The following is a 21478-nucleotide window of genomic DNA, read 5'->3' on the forward strand; positions in this document are numbered from 1 at the left end:
GCAAATACTGGAAGTTGATAACAATGCTAATGCTTACTTTCCCAAGACAAATTCCAAACTGTTTTACCATACTTTAAATTACATCTTTCAAACACTTGCTTTTTATGAAAGCTGCTTTTCCAGTGACGCATTTGCTAACATTCGCTGTTTTTAAACTCTGAGAACTTTTGAGACTGGCAGACATTATTCTGGAAGGACTGTAAGGACATTGTGGGAAAGAGAAACTTTGGTTTAACTGATACATTAGTACGTTTTCTCAGAGGTGCCAGGCACGTGTCTTGGAAACAAGCATTAAAGATGGGGGAGACAAATTAGCAGACTACTAAGCCAATCGATTGCTGGCACAAAGCCAGTCTCTGGGAGAAAAACCCTCCTAAATGAATATTGTGAGTTGGGATCTATTATAGAAACTCCCATCATGTTTCTATAAAAGTACACTGTCCTTGAGCTAGTGTATACTGTTCGTAGGTTCTGTAACCAAAAACAGATATTGACCAAATAAAAGACGACACATGTGCACTTGCAGAAAATAAATAAAGAGGCATGGACCTGGAAGTCTCCCAGGAAGTTCCTTTAAAACTTCCCTTCCAAATGACTATAAACAGATACCTGCTATCATGGCTCACAGTTGTCATAAATAAGTTACGGATTCATGCAGACAGATTTAATAACTTGGCAATGCTGGATTCAAAAGCAACATAACTGAAAGAGTTTTAATAACTGTAACAAAATAAATGTATGCTGGTTATCAGGTTATTTGCTGAAAAACTATAAACAAAACACCACCGGGCTATGTGAGAAAGACTAAAAAAATATTAACTGTAAAACTGTTGTTGAATGAAAATTGAGACTATGAACGGTAGTATATTGCAGTATACTTTCTAATGGGAGGTCAACCGACACGGTAAAATACGACTTGTGTCTTGAGTAGTAAGACCTTTTTTGTTTGTCAGCCAAGGATATTGCCTGACTTGTCATCTGGCAACTGCACACCAACTGCATTCTATGAAAATAGAGACTCTCATAAAATGGTGACACACTGCAATCAAAGGGAGAGGTGTGACAACACATGAAGGGGCTTATTTTCAGAGGACACATCGCGAGTCATAATTCTCTGGACATTTTTAGAAAAGGGGTGCATGGCCACAGGCGAGAGGGCAAACCAATAGACTCTCTCTTGCACATGCTCTTTTGCATACATACCCGAAATAAAGCACACTGCCACAAGAATATATGGGCTCACCACATCATTTGCATGCAAGAGCCTTTGAAACCTCTAAGGGTAGATGCACTGAAGGTGCAAACACTCCAATCCCCAAACCAATTCCCCCAGTCACTGCAGCTGGGCCTGCATTCAACAGATTGATCAGAGTCTGACTCATACTGCGCTGGCACCCACATTTGTACATGTAAGTTTATGCATGGTGCAATATGGAGGCCGCCAGCCACTCTGAGAAACAAGACCAAAATTCCACCACACATCCAGTGGTATAATTTATAGGCCTGATTGGGAACTGGAGAAGTTGAGGCTGAGGACAGGAGGTGGTGACATGTGCTGGATGCTGCACATTGCATCCAACAGCGCCGATACATGTTGTCCATCCATAAACACAGCACTAGCTAGAGATCCGATCTGGAAGTATACTTACAAGCGGGTGCACATTTCGTCCGATGATACGGACACTAATCGTATTTATCAAAAGCTCTGAGCAGTTGCTGAGATGCAGAAAAATAAATAGCCTACAGTCATAAAACATGAAAGTGCAGGAGCTGGCTCCCTGGCCTGGCCCCAAGCTCGCCATTCCCACTTTGAAAACAAGGCCTTAAAATACCACAGACCCAAGGGGGAGTGGGGGGTGAGATTTATGTCCGTTTGCAGAAGGTGAATGAATATGGGGCATATATTAAAAGAAGCAGAAAGGTCTAGCCGTAAATTAAGGCCAAAGGGGTGGATGCGTGGCAAGTGCATAAAAGAGTGGGAGCCTTTTGTGCGAGGTGTTGGATGACCCCTCATTGTTAAGTCTCTTGTTCCGCCTATTGTCTTTACCGATACGGGAGAAGGTGAGATATAAATCAAACATACTATAGAGACACAGATTATGGCAGTAGTAGCATTTCTATGTGTTTGCCTTCCACACTCTTGGTATGCTCGGTGAATAAAGACCACACTCATGATTAGAAACTTGCACTCTCTCATTGGCTACTTTGCAGATTTACAGCGGCTGAGAGGCACCAGGGGAATGAGTAGGCGGATGGATGGAGTTAGGAGGAAGAGTGGATGGTGCACCTCCCCCCGGTATCGTCGCCCTGCCTCACTCGCTCCTCAGAACTGATGAAGGACTTAATCTCTGGTGCTACCTCATCAGTCCAATAATCTAATTAGGGGGAAAGGAAGAGTGTCGGGATGGATTCATACGTTGGGCTTTGCCGCGCCCCCTTACCTGCCCCTGCTGCCATCGCATTGCACATTAATCAGAGGAGAGGAACCTCCTCCCCTTCTCCTAGTGAGAGAGAGAGAGATAGAGGAAGGGGGCACGAAGCAGACACTTTCCAAAAGGCCTAGCTTACATATTTCATGGCACATTACGGATGTCTTGCCTCAGCTCCGCCGACAACTCATTAGGACCTTTATGAAAAGGGGGCTGGGAGTGGAGAGCAGAGGGAAAGAGCAAGAAAGCATTCTTAATATGCATTTGCAGATCAGTTTTTCTTTTAGACTTTTAGCAAAAGTTTAAATGGAATACCCACTGGTGGGTTTAAGTGCAGCTTTTCTCTCTGAATTTTTAAAACAATGTACAGGAAAAGCTTGTTCTAATGGGGAGCATTTACTTCCTTCCAATACACATGAAGCTGGCAGGTGCTTTTGCCCAAAGGAGGAGTTTGATCAGGAGCTACTCCAATAAAACCCTAACCAAACTTTTATCAAAAGCGACCTACATACTTCAATACTATATACAGTAAATGCCTATAGGATCACGCTTTAGCTCCCAGGTCACCAACCAATTTTCCAATTTCAATACACAGCGCAATACCACCAGTACAGCAATAGGAACATAATGGTTTAAAACCAGCATTTGTGTTTGATGGAGTGCCTGGCCAAACAATGTTACCTGTGTTCCCCTTTCTCTATCTGGTGTGCTTCCTTATTTGGATAAAAAACCCGTCATGCCTACTGCATTGGATCATCCTAATATGATACCTACTGTAGTACGATAAAGCTCTAAACATATATGGTTAATGGATAGCTCGCTACACAACAGCATATTAAAAGACTGCGTTTAGCTCAGGGAGAGGTGGAGCACATCAGAAACAACCCTTTATGGTGGTTCAGAAGGTGAGCTTTGTCTCAGGAGGGCCCATTACTGCACAAGCTTGTGATGAATGGTATGATACGTGTTGGTGTGTGTTAAGCAAACCTTTGGTTACTTGTGGAAGGAGAGCATGTTGGTATACATACTCTATGTACATGTAGTACTGCTTTATCCTTTGTGATATTTGAGAGCATATTGCAATAACATTTTCAATTTACAGAACATAAATTCAATTTCGAAGAGATGATCTTTAGGGCAATTTTGTTAAATAAACGTGTTTCGATCTGTGTTTACCTGAGACATTACGATGCCAAGTGTGTAATTCACCTGCCCTGTTGCCCCGTTGCAGGACTACATGTGTGCTGAGGGTGATGGGAGAGGAGGCGGACGCTCACTGAAGGCAGAGAGCTCAGCTGATGGCTTGCTGGTGGCCTGATTGCTCTGGCCCAGCGGCCCACTGAGCAGTGATTGCCACAGCTGGGGCCTCCGGTACAGATTCCTCTGGCGCTCCCATAGCTCAAAGCTGACACCTCCCACTAAGCACTGTCTGCCCAGACCAACCTCTCACGATGCCATTTGTCCTGACAGATGGAAAGACAGAGGTTTGAAACCAACCTATATCTTCTTCCACTGATTCCTCCTTTCTTTTGTCTCCCTAGGCTCATCCATCAATCATTTTCATCCTCACTTACTCACTCTGTGTCTCTATCTTCTCCTCTGTCCTGCCCTACTATCTTTTCCTGCACCAGCTTTCAGTTTCCTGATCCACGTCCTCCTTTTTAATATTCCTTCTCCAACTCTTCCACCCTCTGCCCTGGCGTTCACATTTATTTATTTGGATCTCTTCCAGCACGGAGGGAATAATCCGCTAACTGGTTCATTCATACGGATGACATCATCAAATCCTTCGTTGCCGTTGGCTGGATTAATCCTGCTCATTCTCTTGCACTGACTGAGTTCATTATGGAGGCACAAATCCAGTCAGTTAAAAAAAGAGCGAAAGAGGGTCCGGGCTACTACTGAACAACCTCCAGGGAAAGAGAGAGTATAGAGATTGAATAGATAGTGAGAGAGGACAGGAGGAGGACAGAAAAAGTAGAAGTCACTTTAGGCAACGGTCAAAGTGAAGTATTAAAAAAAACATTTGCAGACATTAGGCTAAAGCAATGCAAAGTTATGCACTCTGTAGTTTAAAAAGACGACAGTGGGGGGAGAATATGAGGTGGAAATATGTGTTTACATGCAAAGCATAGCATGCAAGCTACAACTGTTTCTTTGACATGTATGTAGTGTATTTATTTGCACATTAGTTCTTTGTGGTTCAATGATTAATTTGTAAAGGTCCCACATACATTACATATCATGTGGGTTGATAAAGTAGTTTAAACTTTAATAATCACCAAATCAACTGCTTTAAGTAGTGCCTTCGTTGTGTGCCATGGACTATCACAGTCATGTAGATGTGCCCAAGGTTGCAATCATATCACAACAAAAGAAAAAAACGGCTTACTGTTAGGTTATGTTGCAAATAAGGACACAATGACCTGCCTCTTGAGAGAAAGTCCTGGGTTTTTGAGCAACCCATCCAACCCATTCAAATTCTCCTTATACTACTCCACCTGTCGTGGCTCTCAATAATGAGGGTTACAAATGAATGGATAAATTGGAAGAAATTGGAGAAATTATTTTAGGGTCCAAGTTTCTCTGAAGACAACTATCACCTGATCTTTTAGTAGTTATAATTCTAGAATATAAAACATGGCCACACCCATTATGGTAAAAATATTACAAATAAAAAGAGGTAATATAAATATTCCTGCAAAATGACAGAACATAATTATGCCATATCCTGGCACTTTGTGGAAGCAAAGCTCAGCTTTAGCCTGACATTGCTTGATTGAAAATGTCTACCATTAGCATTTCTGCTGTTACTATGGGAGCTCCACTAAGTTAACTTGGGTTATACAACACTTGGTACAGCTAAGGGCAATAAATAGGGTGGGAAGTGGAGCAGAAATGGAGACTTCCTACCAGGCTCCACAGGTGCACGGTAATAGCAGTAACACCGCTTCTCAAAGCAGATCCAGGATAGCTGTGGGGAAATGTCTCAGATGTGTTGGGAATACTGTCGGGGATTCTCCAGAGTACACTAGGCTAGGTTGCTCAGGGTGGGGGGGGGGGGGGGGGGGGGGGGGCAGGGGTCTTTAAGCCCCTCATCCTTGCGTGACATAACTGATAGGATTGCTTTGACTAACGGGCATTTAAGTGCTGCTGTGACCCAGTGGCAGGATGGAGAGGTCAGACATGAGGCTGAGCCAATGACAGGATAAATAAGCCCCGACATTCCACATATACATTATGTATAATTGCTTGTCTGAATACATGTACTGTGAAGTAAATGTGTGCTGTGCTATAGATTAAGCGTGTGCATGCATTCATTGATTAGGTTACTCTAAGTATTACATATACACAAATACATACTGGCAGAACATGGAGGAATAGTGAGAGCAAGCAGAGCCAGGACAAACACACTGGTCATTTTACAGAAAAGTATTTCAAGTGCCGCCTGAGGACAGGGAGGTGATCAAACTGCCTCAGACATCACGGGCTCCCTCTTTTATAATGTATAGTTGGAGGTAACATGATACATTTTGTTAATTTATTTTCCCACAAAAGTGACATTATAGTATTTAACAATGAGGTTTTAGCAGCAAAAACCATATCTAATTAATGTATAACAGATCAGGTTAGCTTGAAATGCGTTAATATCTATGCCCTCAGATTCTAATTTGGTGAACCCTGACATTTCATATAAAGCCACCCTCAGGCCAAACATTTCCCCTTGAGCAAAACTTGGGACCATGCCAAGGTATTATTCCGTAATGGATAGATTATCATTTCAATTTTGCTATTGATAGTCATAATAATCTATCCCTATGTTTCTGGTGATCACAGAACCATTTTTCTAGATCATAGGTTAAATATGTTTTACACAAACAGGAAGAGCAGTGCATCCTCCAATAATAACACATACAGTATATAACCGTGTTGTCTGTACAGTGATTTGATTCAAAGATGTACTTTGGGAGGCATCATTTTTCTATCTTTAAAGACCTGTAAGCTTTAAGACGAGCGTTACTTTTGAGCAATGTTTACTAGATGTCATAAAGTGACAAGGGGGATCACCACAGCAATGGGGAGCCAGTAACAAACAACAAGAAAAGGGGAAATATACGGACGCATTATCCATCTTTTCTGTGCAACTCAAATAGGATCGAGATAAAACCCTGGTGGTGATGGAGGTGAATTTCCCTCATCAGAATGATCGTGAATATCCTCAGGAGTGATTTGAGTGAACAAGTTTGCTTTAATGGTAGAGGAGTGAAACAGTTTATGAAGTATATCTTGCACAATTTTGTAAAATAACTCCATTTATTAGTGGTAGTTAATACTGTAATTTGGATGCTACTACATTACTTTCTAACGTGTGCGTGCCTCTTTTTTTTAATACTGTTATCTGAATGTAAATACCTCCTTGTGGGATGAATATAGGATTTCTGATAGAGCCTGCTTTAAGAATAACAAATTATCCTGTAACAAAGATCAGACTTACACAATGCTGCTGTATTTAGCTCTCCTGTATTCATGCAAGAGGACCATATGATGTATAATCAACATGACCATTTGATTTTCAGTTTATAGTATGTTTACCAGAATGTGCTCTGGCTCTGGTAAGTAAAAACAACCTCTGGTAGGAGCGGCCAGTCGCAACTGAACATCCCTGCCTATCTGTCCCTCTCTCTTCCTCCCCTCCTCCCCCTCCTCTAGCCAGATGACACACATTGTGGCTGATCTGTCAGTGCGCTGGCAACGTCGGAGCAGGACATGCATGATGTGTCAGAGATAGAATGTCACGCTAGAGGCCCCTGGACGGAGAGAGGGATGAAAAGAGGGGTTGAGATGACAGATGAAGCGCGGTGGACAAAAGCGTGAGTTACACAAAAGGAAGACGGAGGGAAACAGGTGGATTGAAAGTGTTAGGCAGAAAGAGAGACAAGGATGGAAAGGAGGGAGCAAGAGAGGGGGGATAAGCACACAGAGACAGATAGAAAGAGATTATTCTGAAGGCCAATGCTGCACATTCTCAGTGCAGGCATAAGGGCGGCAAGGTGGCTGCTTACACAACACACACTTACACAAACAGTGACACACACACAGCTACATGTTGCCAAAAAGACCTGCTGGGCGCCTGCAGAGTTATGAGTCACAGTGTCCATATCACTACGCCATAACACATTTAAACAAACATATTGTGCTGCTTGAGTTCCACAGTTACAGGCGTTTTGACATTTCCCTGACAAAAAGGAAAAGATCTGAGGGGGTGCCTGCTCGTGTTGGAGGAGTGAGCGCAGCTTTGCATCGCTCTGGTTGGTACAGTACAGGAGCAGTGAGTTATAGCCGGCCTCTTCCAACAAAGGTAGAGCCTGTGTTGTGTGTGTAAGTACACTGTTGTGAAATGTGCTCCGTGTGGGCTGGTGTGTGTCAGTAAAGACATAGATAGCTGGTGGGTGTGTTTACTAATGTGTGTTAGCGGAGGATGTAGTGTGTTAAAGCACATGTGTGTGTGTGTGTGGTAGCGGGGATTTAATGGGATTTCCAGCTCAGCAGAAAGCGCCCGCTCGTCTCACACTCCCCAACCTGTACAGGCGCGTGCACGCACACACACACACACAGTGTCGGTATCGATCCGACCGCCACCGCAGGGTCATTCATCAGATCGTTGGACACACCCAGGTGTGTTTTACTGTTGGCTAATGCTCAGCAGCGCATTCGAGGAGCAGACAACCATCATCTCAGACACGCACAGAGAAGCAGAGGAGTGGATAAAGGAGGGGGAATCTAAAGTAACAAATTGAAAGTGAGCCTAAAAATGAACGGATGTGGAAACGACAAACAATTACGCACATCTCCCGTCCCACATGTAAGATTAATAGAAAGTAAACAGTTGAGGTGAATAAAAAGACTGTTGATTTGGTTAAAAAGGATGTTTCGTCTTAGCCTAGACCATACTCTTCCTCTGAAGTGCTTTCAGCTGAATGCATACAATGTTTATCCTACTTTAGTTGCCGTACGTTAATAATATTGGAGAAAAAACTAATATACTGTCTGTGAATGTTTTGCAGATATGTTGGAATAGTGGATACTGTACATTTTCTTTTTGATATCGAAAAAAACCAGTTTGATAGCATTAATGATGTGTATATTAATGCAATGGTGTATCTTTACAGTGAGCTGTAGATGTATATGTCGAAGAGGTTAATCGTCCAAGATGTGTGTGCCATTAAATCTGCATTTTTCATAATTCAGAAAATAAATTGGTAACGTTTCCTCTTCTTACTTTTAATTTCTGCTGTGCATAGCTCATGTTTGCACCATTCAAACTAAAGCTTATGTTGTTATGATGCTAAATATTTCCTCCGGTTTGCTGCCTGACAATCGGCTAATTTGCCCGCTGACTTCGCCGATGTTGACTGTCACACCAACGCAACCCGACACACAGCGGCCTAACCTGAGGGCTAACAGTTGCCCCCGACGACACAGCAACAACTCCTTGGCCTTGTCATGGTTGTACCTCTGATTCAATTACCTTGACCTCCGCGGGTGCCTGGGCCTCCCTCCCGGTCTCGCTCCTGTAGCCGAGGAAGGTTAATTGAAACAGAATGCAACATTAATTTCCTTATTAATGAGAGCAGGTGACTGGCCGCTAACTGTAGGAGAGGGTGACCTCACAGAGACTTTTTTTTAATACTTTCCCTTGTTAGGAAATGCCATGTGACGGATCAAATTGTTTGTGTGCGATCGAAATGTACCAATGTGCCGTGATATAATGTGAGAATGTGTATTTATGACCTTTGGACTAAGCCATTTACGGAATGCTGTATACCGTTCATGGAGAAGAAGACTGAATGTACTCATCTTACTCATCTGGCCTGACACCAAACACTATATTGAGACAGGCGATCAAATATACACGGACAACCTCAAATGCACCGTGGCCCCGGCATCTAGGACACTAAAAGTCTGCAGTGCTTCACGTGGGTTACAAACAGCTTGGCGCCCATGTTAGCGAAGATTAAAGAGGCCATTGTTTGTGTTTAAAAAGAGCTTATTGTCAGTGCTTAGCCTCGTGCGCTGGTTTTCTCTCTTAATGCTCGCTGTTAGCCTGCAGTCCAATGTCATGTCAGGTAAGCATTTCTGACAGCTAATAAAGAACATTTGCATGACAGCTTGCATTTTCGTGATGATTTGCACGCTGCTAACTGTGTTTATGTCCTGCTACTGATGTGTATTTACAGGATACCCCCCTAGAACTTTGTGCCTTCACCTCAAAGATCAAGAAAACTTAACATTTAAGACTCTGATTCATCTGCAATGCAACAATACTCTGCGTGAGTGCATTCTCGTGCCACACGCCCTTCATCTGTCAAAACATGATAAGATAGAAAACTCTGCGGTGACGGGAACAAGCAGCCTCCTCTTCAATCTGCTTAAACAAATACAAGGCAAATGAATGAATTTTGAACAGCAACTGCTGCTTCTATCTACGACGGAGCTCTGCTTTATTTCATTCCAGCACCTTCAGATGCTTTTTTTCCAGAGAATGCACGCAACTTGTTCTAATAAGATTCTCCTCCGTTTTTTTTCTCATTCCATTTCGTCTCTTCCACCAGCTACCTCCGCTCCCTTGTTTAATCACAGAGTCTATTAAAAAGGCAATTAAACATCAAGCAGGTAATATGTATAATCCATTGAACAAATCCTGGATCAAATATGCAAATAGCAATATTGGAGTGTTGATTAGCGTGCCATTTTGTCTGCACTATTGATTCAGTAGAGTAAGAGCAAGACCTTGTGCCTTTAAGTGGGTTGTTGCAAGGTTTTGAGGTGGGGAATAAAGTGCACAGACATTTAATTTATTCTCCATTTATGCAATGCAGTTCTGAAAGAAATTCCACGCTTTTGCTCAGAGGCTGTCTGGGAGTAACGCTGCACATTTGGCTGGGACTATTTCTAAGAGTCTGCAGGAAGTCTAATAGTGTTTATCCCCTGGAAGGCAAACACCCCAAAGCTACGAGAAAGTGCACAGTCACATGCCATTTTTTGGAAACATCACTTTAACCGAGCCAAAAAAAGATTACGAATGTGTGTTGGGAAATGTAAGGTAGTGGGAAATGTTCGTATTTCTATTTAAGGGTCAGCAAGACACCAGCTTTGTGATCTAAAACTCTTCACTGGAGCACAATGAAGCAGGAAGACAAACTGTATCGGCACAATTATCACATTGCTACGGACTAGAACTAGAGTTTCAGTGGATAAAGAGATCAAACAACCCGGATACAATTAGAGCTTCATCCAGATGATTTCAGGCGTGAGTATGTGCTGTTATCACTCCTCTATTTTGAAGGAGGAGAAATGCTCTTCATCATAATAAAAAGGCAGCACTGGACATAAAAGAGTACAATCACAGCGGGAATCACACACCACAACAAAAGCACTCCCCAAGTAACACAATGGCATTTAAAAAAGTATTTGCTTGACTGATGTTCAGGCTGCTGTTCATGCCGGCTGCAGGTCTGTGCCGTGCAGTTGACACACAGGAAGCACAGATCAACAGGTTATTAGCATAAGCCTAGGAAGGGATGTTAAAAAAAATTGAAAAAAGAGACACTGAAATGTGGAAATAATTCCTTCAGCCCAACTGCGCCTCTTACAAATAAGAACAAAAATAACTGCTTTATCACTTTCTCAGCTTGATGCAGTTTCTCTTAGGGGGCTCTGCCGTTTTGTTCTGAAAGATTAAAAGTGGAGGAGTACAAGCTGGAGGGAAGGGAGGAGGAGGAGGAGGAGGAGGAGGAGGAGGAGGAGGAGGAGGTGGAGGAAAAGGGGGCTGTTTGGTGACAGAGGATGGAGGGAGGGAGGGAGGAGGACGGTGGGGTTTGTGTTATTGATGTGCAGCGCTGGCTCAGATAAAGGATTGGTGGGAGCCAACCAGCTCCTATCTGGCTCCTCCAGCCAAAGGCCTGTTTGCTTTCTAGGATTTGACCAAACTTTTTGTGTGTGTGTGTGTGCTGTGAGGCTGGAGAATGGAAAGAGGGATAGTAGGAAGGGTACGCGTGTAGATGCTTTTTTTGGGAATTAGATTCTGCTTCCCTAACAGAGAAATGAAGGTACGATCGGAAAGAGAGGGCGGGAGCGATAGATTCTCAGGGTTAAGCGAGGATAGTGTCGTAATGGACAGGGCGCAGTGTCACAGATGGAATGTGATTACCATAGATCCATTTCTGTGGCGCTTCAAAAAAAGAAAAAAGGGGAGGGAAAAAAATAGAAACGCCCATGTGGCTGAAAATAATCTGAGGATGAATCAATATGGTTGGTAACGGAGCGTCAAAAAGCTTTGAAGAACGGGCAGTTTTATCAAAAATATATGTTTCCTAGATGGAGCTTTTGATTTATATAGACAGCCGCCCAATGATGCAACATGAATTACTGGCTGGTTAGGATATAGGGATGTAGAAGGCTAAATGAAGCTGTAGAGTGGGGGAGGGGCCTGAGGGGAGGGAAGTCGTCTCTTCATCAGCATGTCACTGTCAGCACAGAGAGCACTACCTGCTGTACCAACACGTCAAATCATACTGGACCATGAGAAATAAAAAACAAGTGATTTATCAGTAAAGATATGCAAGTTAGGACACTCTTGAGTTCAATGCAGTAGCACTTACAATGCTTTGCTAATTGACAGCAAAGGCCCTTGCGGGATTATCTTTCTTTTGAGTTTGTTTCTTTATAGTTTAATTCACTTATTTTAATTCACACTGGATGAAGTGTATAGAATGTCATGTTATGTTGAAGCTGCAACTGTTGTTGATGAGTTAGAGGAAAGGTTAATGCCAGCTCTTATTTAAATGTGTTGTGTTGAATTTGTCACTGCCATCACTTAGTAATATAAACCTATAAGTTAATTTTTATAATTTTTACCAACTTAAAAACATATGGTTAATGTGATAAAATAGGTGCTTTTTGCTCTCAAAATATTGTAAGTTACTTTTTTTTTGTTCTTCCGCACACTTGATATTGAGGTGATACTGATATATGGTTTTGCTTTCAAGAAAGGGTGGAATTTTCTAGATTTAGAGAAGTTGTTGGTAGCATATCTATACTGTAGAGACAGATCATATTCTTCCTACATTTTACACGCATTACAACAGGCTGTTGTCCCCAAATATCTTGCAGCACACTGTTTTATAAAACAACAGTTCATGCTATTCTGTGGAAGGGACAGTTTCTCTCGGATGGCTGTCCCACGTCTGGTTTGGATATAGTTTTCTGTGACAGTATGACTCTCTTAGATAAGAATCTGTATTTCCATCTAGTTATACTTCACCTCCCTGGATTGAAGTTTACCAAACATCAAATGCAAGATAATATTTAACCACAGTGAAATAATATTTGAGGAGTAAAATCCTGCTTTCATCCGCTATACTATTTCACAGGTGTAAGCTGTACATTTCCAGTGTTTATTTACAGGATGCAAAGTTCACACTTAACAATGATTTGCTCTCATAATCCAAACAACAATCATTGACAAGAGAAAATCTGAATTCAGCCGCTTTCACAGAGAGTCATATCAGTGCAGTAGTGAGGATTTGAATGTGTTATGTAAATTAGGGTGCAGTTTGACAAATGAGGGTTCAGATACTTTTTGATAATCATGTTGGTGTGTTTCATGACTTTGGTGTTGCATTAGGTTTATATCTGTTAGGCCTGTGTCTTTTAAAATGTGTCAAATTCTGTGACATTTCTGTGAATGATACATGTCCTCTAAAAAAAAGACAAAACAAAACGATTTTTCTCCTCAACCTTCGCTTCCCTGCTCCCTTCACCATGAGTGATACGGGCTCTGTGCTACCCTCCATTTGTTTGACCCTGCAGGAGGGGAACTGATGTGCTTATCCATCAGAACCGCACGGCTCCATTTATGGGACGGACCCCTGCCTCTAAAGCAGCTCCTCCAGCCGGCACCAACAGCTGCCCGCCTGTCTTAAACACACGTCCACCAAGGGCAAGGGCAGATCGGCAACGCTCACACCCAAGCCTCTCCAGCGCCAACCCTGTTGACTTGGGCAGCTACTGGGAACGCTGCGTTGAAAAACAAAGGAGTGCGCCGCATCTGGATGTCGATCCCAGAGACGCACTGATTGAGCATGTTGGCTTCCTTTCCCATTATGCATCGGTTTGACGCTAACTTATGAGCATTTGAAAGTTGCAATCAATTACAGCACTGTCTGAGACACACAGAGGGCTAAGTAGGGTTATGCTGAATAATTAAAAGCACTAGACTATCTCTTGGTTCGATAAAACTTTAATTATCCAAGGCTTCATTCAAGAAAAACTGGTATTTTAAAGGGGCCCTTCTATGCTCTTTGTAGTTTGCCAGTTCCTGTAGTGTGTTACATAGATTTTTGTGCATATAAATGGTCTGCAAAGGCTAAAATCCCAAAGGGGCGGGACATCTCTAAGCGGTTGACAAATAATAACAGAGCTGGCCAGCTAACCAATCAGAGCAGACTTGGCTCTGGTTTCAGACAGAGGGTCAAAAGAGGCACTGCAGTACACAGTATGAGAAAAATAAAGAGTTTTCCTAACATTAAAGCATGGAGACATGTCCCAGTAGAGACACTAAACACTGATATGAAAACTGAAATTAAGCAGAATATGTCTTCTTTAATTTATATTCTATGTTCTTGTTTCAACATCCCTTAGACTAATGCATGCAACAATCCCATTCAAGCTTCCTCCATGCCAAAAACGTCATGAGGCAGCACACTTCTGGGGGCTCCACTTTTCCAGCCCATTCATGGTCTCGCTTTGCAGGGGCAGAGTAGGACATATCATTAGAAAGCAGACAGGGGTGACGTGTGCCTCTCTGTGTGTTTGTGTGCGCAGTGGGAGGAGGGGAGGGCCAATGTTGCGTGCCAACATGTAGAGCAGGGCAGCAACTGTTACCCCCCACAAAGGCAAATGTGCCAGAAAGTAAAGGGGTGTCAGTGTGGAGAGTCTCAACCAGTGTTAGCTGGCTTTCCAATTCCACACTCCAGTCATGGGACTGAAACTCCATCCGTGCTCTGGAAAGAAAAGCGAGCTGCGCAATCTGTTGCCAGACAGGGTTCTGGGGAGGGGGAGATATAAAGTAAACCTAATTTGGCCAGTTTATGAGTCTTTAGAGAATTGCAAACACTTCATACCACTCACAAGAAACATATATTGTTTTGGAAGTGGAATTTGATGACAAGCTTTAACGTTTGATGAAAAATATTTCAGAAATTCCAGTGCTCAAATCTCAAATATGGTGATTTCTTGCTTTATATCTTATTTAAGTCAATACACAATAACATCACTTTGGACTTAGAGATGTTGGGATGGACCTTTTTTTTACTTTTCCAGATTTTTTATTATCCGATAGAACAAAATCCTGGCAGACTTAGTGATAATAAAAACAATTTCATCCCTACTAGCAATGGAGTTTTTCTTATGTTATGTGACAAATAATCCAATTAATGTGGCTTAAGTTTTCTTAAAACGTTGTCATATCTGTGGTTATGTTACAGCAGGTATGAACCTGCAGAGCTTCCTGCTTCCTGCCGTCATTTAAACCCATAAAGAAAAATGATTTATTCCCTGAATAACGTTCCTGCTAACAGCTTGTGCAGCTTTAGCGTTGAACATTAACATGTCCTTTACACCAGCTGACTGATTCATCCATGGAAACTTTAGACTCAAGTGTCCCTCACTTCCCTCTCACATGAGACTTTATCTCTAGTAGAAGTCAGAGCGTGGCCCACTTTCCCAAGCTCGCCACCATCAGCAGCCCCCTTACCCCCAGCCATCTGACTGTAACTCTAGCCTCATCCCATGGTGCGTAATCTCTCTCATGTTCCTGTCTCTCTCCGTCCCCGTCTAATCTAACTTGTTCCCCCTGCAGCTTCAGGCTGGGCGAGGAATGCCGCAGGTCACGGCTGGGGCAGCGTATGCAGGGGGCAGGTGCTGTCACAAGGTATGTTTCCATGGCGGCTGGAATACGCCACTGATTTGTTTTTTTTAGCCGGCTAAAGACATGGCATCCAGTGGCCCCTCCTCCCTCCCTCCCTGTGCCTACATTTGGCTTCCTCTCAGGCTGTGTCACGAGTTGTGTCAGCAGCAGTTGCAGTTGGGCTGGGGAGAGCACTCGTCATGGGCAGAGGATTGTATGAATCTTCCATTAAGGTTGGCCTGCAGTATGCAGCACATGATTTGAGTCAGAGTAGAAGGGAATGACTCACCAGTGCATTCACCGCCAGATTAAAAAGAGATGCATACGCAACACCTCCTAAGGATGATACTGCTCCCCTGCCATGAGAGAGAGAAGCTCAACTTTATTTTTTTTCTCTGAAAGATTGGTTTTGTTTTACTTGCAAACAATATGTTATACATTATGGCAGTCATATTCAAGTCCCAAATGTTATGACTTTAAACTCAATTTGAAAACGTTTTAAAACTAATACCTCGAAAATTAAATTCAAATAGAGCCTTAGTGTTCAAAATAGTTGATATCTTCCCCCCAGCCCAAAGATGCTACCATGTTATTTCAAAAATTGTGCAAAAAATGAATTTGTTTCCTGAATGAAATATTAATGCTAGTCATTCTCCAATTTCCCATAATCCCTTTTATTTTGAACCTATAGCATCCAATCAAGTTGCAAAGATATAACATTACATTAATAAGTGCGGCTGGATAGAATGACACAAAAGATCATTTAGATTGCATACAAAAACTATACGAAGGCCAATGAAAAAATATTGCATTATGCAATTTAAATATAGTAAGGAGCAGAATATGACTTGTTTAGGGATTACAACTCTTGAGTCCAACTGGTGACTTGCAAAACAATGAATTGCCCATTATAGCAATATCATATTCATAGACTTAATTGAAGTAAAAGAGACGGGTTCCAGATATGGACAACCTTTGACAACATATCGCTGTTATAGCATAGCCCTGCTTACCAATGACAGTGGGTATTGTACAACCAAAGCGCTGCTCCTGCTGTTGGAGTGGACTCAGTGTCAGCTGTCAGTGATGTGAAGCTGGAAGATCAGTGCAGTATTGTGACCTTTTGGTAACTGTGATGCCATCCTCTGGCTCATTTACATAGTTTAATGAGCTGTTCTCAGGGAGACTGTGTCACAAGCAACCATTGAGCACTTAGTACACATGTTTTCAGTTTATTTTCCTTTGAAAGTAAGTTATGTTACGTGACACACTATCTAAATCAAATCCCCGCCTTTTGGTTTAATCAAAGTGATACCTCTTGAGGGAAATTGCACTTGTAGTAAATTAAAAGACTGCGCGCACTTTGTATTGAAGCTGCAATCTTCAAATATCAGATGAAACAGACTCCATAAACTTTGACATAAAAACAAACACTCCTTTTCATTTCATCCACTTGATTCTTCCTACTACTCCTCATCACTCTTCAAAGGCGAAGGTTGACTCTCACAGCTCCGGGGTGTGCTTGTTCTTTGGCGCGTCTGTATCCCTTGCCTCGTTATTGAGCTTCACAGACAGTATAATTTCAGCCTGACACTGCCTTGAATGTGCCGCTGTCAAGCCGGAGCGCGGCGGAGTGCGAGTTGAGGGATGCAGGCTCAAAAATGTCACTTTCATTCTGGCTGAGATGAGAACAGAGAAGAAGATCGGGGGAGGCGGCTGGGGAGGGCTGGTGGATGGGTGGCTTGAAGAGGCCTTGGAACAACTGTTTAAATCATGACAGCAAAATGACCACAGCTTGTGTGTGTTTGTGCACAGAGCAGGATCAACAGCCTGTGCACAAGTCTTCTCTTGCTGGAAGCAAGTGAACCCACTCTCCATGCAACTTTTTTATATGTAAAAGTATACGTGCTTGTGTGAGAAAGTTTAATCTCTGCATTCTCTGTCTTGAGCGTGTAAGTCCATCCGATGTGTTAAACAAATGTGTGTTTGTGTTTCCCGCCATATGTGTGAGTGCCTGTGCTCCGGCATATCTGGCCCCGACTACAAAGCTCCTCTGTTCTTAGCATGAGCTCCATCTCTGGGCCTTGTCAAACAAACGGCTCCTGGCGCCTCTCTCCTGGGCATGTGCCACGGCCGCTGCCGCTGCCATGGCTTGTGGAGACCCTGTTCCTGGCATCTTTCGAAGCGCTGCTAAGCATTAACGGAAGTCCCCTCCGTCCTCGTTTACATTCATTAAAACGGTAGCACTGGGCTCCCCCTGAGCGCTGGGAGGCCGCGCCAAGCCTGCCACAGCCGATAAACCGGGGCCACCTCTCACTGCCCATTCGCTTTGCTTTCTTCTGCCTCTCCCTGCGCCACTCTCTGTCTGAGATGGCGCACCACAGCACCCCTCTGTGGGCACTGGGCTCGGGTTTGTTGGCAGCATTCTTTCTCTGGCCTTTTTTTTTCTTTGTTTTATTTATTTTTTTAGTTAAGACAGCGCTGGTTGTCAATGTTCCAATTCTTAAAGGGCAACCATATGAAACAGTGTTTGAACCTGTCTGTGTGTTTCAGTGGCTTTGCTACAGGCCTCCACTGTGCAGGTAAACTACTGAGTACAGCTTCAGGAGCCAGAAGCAGAGCAACCATTTGTTCAGTGTAACATTGCAATACTCAACCAAACTCAGTTTACACCTTATTAAAAAAACAACTTAAGTTTATAATGTTGGACACAAATAATTATTTACATTACAGTACAACACTCATTTAAATCTGATAGAAAACCATTACTGTACAACTTACTCTTGGTAAAAGGTATTAAGACTAATTGGCGGTCCGAGAAAAATCCACAAAAAGATTTGTTGCATCAAACATAATGCTTATTTATGTAATAACAGGGTTAGACTTTAGATGTCCTGCACTTTCTTTGAAAAACACCAGATTATTTCTGTTTCAGCTGCCAACACCAATTTTCTTGCAGCACTCCCAATGTTGTTCTCTTTTAGTTATTGTATTGTATGGAACTGATCTGAGAAAAAATTATTTCCCTTGGGGACAATTGAGAAGATCCATCTATCCATCCATCCATCTATCTATATTGAAGGTTTGGTTGTCTGGAGGTTGATCTTCCAACTGTAGCACCTCGAGTTAGTCTTTCTTGTGGAATATCTGAGGGAATAAGGGTTAAGCACTTCATATTAACCTCATTCTTATTTTATTCGACTCATTATTAGTTGAAAATGTTGCCCTGAGGGGAGTAAATTGTCCTACAGCTTTTCTCCCCGCCCTTGTGGCATTGGAAATGATAGGTCTGGGGTTTTTGCGTGGACGTTGTGGGGCAGTTGGGGAACAGCAGTAGCCATTTTCCTCTCATTTCGCGCCTGGCTGACTAAGATTCTTCATTGTCAACATGCTAACCCATAGCTCAACCCCCATACAGAACATGGAGATGACAAACATGTGCTTGACTCAACACACACCAACAACCATACAATGACCTCTACAGCGAGGGGGAGGGGATGTGCTTCCTTGTGCATTCGGATGCTGAGGTGAACATAGAAGCAGGTATGACAGGAAACATAACTGCTCCACTCAGCCCTTAGAGTCCTTAATACCAGAGAAATGCAAAATGAAGCTGACTGATCACTAACATCGCTACCTCTAAACTCCCCCGAGCCTCCACCGTGTCTTCGGGATCATGCTGCTGTACCGAAGGCATGAAAGTGTGTGTGATGGATGAAGGTAGTTGCAGGGGGTGTGGCTGGGCTGAGGAAAATATAACCTCTGGCGAGATGAGAGGATGCCACTCTGGAGGAAAGATCAAGGTATGCGCTGCTTCACGAAAGATGGGCTCTTGGCTGGGGGGGGGGGGGGGGGGCAGCGCTGACAGAGTAGCTAAATAGAGAGATGAGGGAGGCAAGTCTTAATTACAAACAGCAAGTAGGGATAAGGAGAGGGATTAGGTCATCCATGGAGCATGGAATTAGAGAAAGAAGAGTGGGGGGGAAGATGACTTTAATTAGCATTGTTGGTGGGGCAGTCACGTGTTAGTGTTAAAGAGCTAAGGCTAGCTGCCATTAGCATTCACATAACGAGGGCTGAGTGCAACCAGGCCATTTCGGCAGCAATTACTTTAGCCTTGCTAGTGCCGACATGCTGGGAATCTACACATAAAGATAGTCAGTCGTGCTGCAGGGGCGACAGAGGCCAAGGGAGTGAGTGATTGAGGAAAAGCGACTGGATATTCACTCCAACCAGCCTTAGCATGTCATTAACTTCCTCCCCATCCCCGCACCCCCCCTGACTGGACATTATGAGCTTATCACATCGAGCAAAAGGGAATAATTACCCAAATACTATCCAGCACAGCCATCTTTAATCAGAGGAGTGTGTAATTACTGCCACACAAACGACTTCAGTTCATTATGAGGCTGCCGTAACATGTCCAACGATGGATTGTTCATCATCCTAGAGTGTATTATTTACCAACCCCGCAGCAAACCAGGGACAGATAAATACACAATTGTCATTAAGGAGGAAAGGAAAAATGGATGTGCCGGTCAAAGGAGCATTTCTCAAAGACGCACATTAAAAGCCTAAAGTGGTGAGAGACATTAGAGGGCAAGCGAGACGATAGAGGAAGCGGGCCGACTGATGGCGTGTTTTAAAAGCAACTTCCACTTGATTAACTCCCTCTCCTTTGGATAATCTAATTCCTGCATATTCACATTTATACTTGCATTCATTTTCTGACATACACAAATCTGTTTATGGCAGTGCTTTATTTCTTCGCCGGCAAACCGCTCCGGAAAGCATTTTCGGAGGCTTGTTGTTTTTGTGTTCCTTTAAGTCCACGTGATGTGTATTTTCCTGGGGTCCAGTAGCGCACTAATCTTCTGGAGCCAGATGTGCTGGTAAAAGGCAAGCCACAAAGCCTCCACCACTAGACGTCTCTGCATCGCTCCTGGCCAGATATGATGCTGCAACCCTGGGGGCATTAGCTGAGAGCTTTGCTGGGCTCCAAATAGAACTATGCTCCTGCTCCGGAGACAGCAGCATAATAGAAGAGAGTGAGGGAGGAGGACCAGTCAAACTTGAAGGGAAACCACTGCTACAGCACTTTCAAAAGTAATACATGTCTGTTTAGGAACAATGATGGCAACCACATTGTTACACTCGTTAAAGCAGTGACAGAAGCTGAGGTTTTAGGTTGGTTTGGAGAGGTTATTGTCTACAATGTGGAAAATTGAATTTGGCTTCACTACAATCAACAGGGATGACATAAAGGCAAGAGTCAAAAACGTTTAAACGTTTAAAAATAACGTCCCACGATTGAGAGAGCTTGAAATTCAGTCCTATCAAATCAAGTATATTTCAGTAGTCCAATTACAAAAGTACCGTGTGCTAAGTCTGCAACACATCACAAATGTGCCTACTGTGAGGATTGCGCTGATTGGGTGACCCTGTACGATTAACTGTGTTTTTAATACTTTTTTCTGCATGAGGATTAATGACTGCTTTTAGATATTTTGGTGCTTCATGGCAGTTTAAACCATCTTCTCGTGGGAAGCAAAATTGTGGGAACAAAGGATTCAGACGTTATTATCGGTACATTTAACGTGATCAAATGTTTTTACCTTATCATGTGACTATATGCCCTATTACATTTGAATCAAAACTAACAAACCATTAAATATGAGTCTTTATCTCTGTCTCAGGACACAGGAAATTAAGGAAACACACTCAGCAAACTTTTGAACAACAGGAGATTTTCCCAACTTCAGGTCTGTTCGGTCTACAAAATGTTGAGCATTTTTTATCCCAGTGATTATTTTGTCTTAATGACCCAGTCAATCATAGCAGCATAAGGCATTCTTTGAGGAAAAGTATTCTGAAATGCATCTGGATTCTGCATACACTAAGAAGCATTTAAAAGGTTTTGTGAAAAGCAAAGTAACAACAAGCAGCAGCAGAATTTCTATCCCAATTGAGTGGCGGTAATTGTCAACTTGTCAAGCGAGCTTTTGTGGCCGCAGACGGAGCTGGCAGAGCCCATCAGTAGAAAATTACAGAGCCAAAGAACAATCAGTTTCTCCTCTGT

The sequence above is a fragment of the Eleginops maclovinus genome, chromosome 14, assembly GCF_036324505.1.
Source record: "Eleginops maclovinus isolate JMC-PN-2008 ecotype Puerto Natales chromosome 14, JC_Emac_rtc_rv5, whole genome shotgun sequence".
Classification (NCBI taxonomy): domain Eukaryota; kingdom Metazoa; phylum Chordata; class Actinopteri; order Perciformes; family Eleginopidae; genus Eleginops; species Eleginops maclovinus.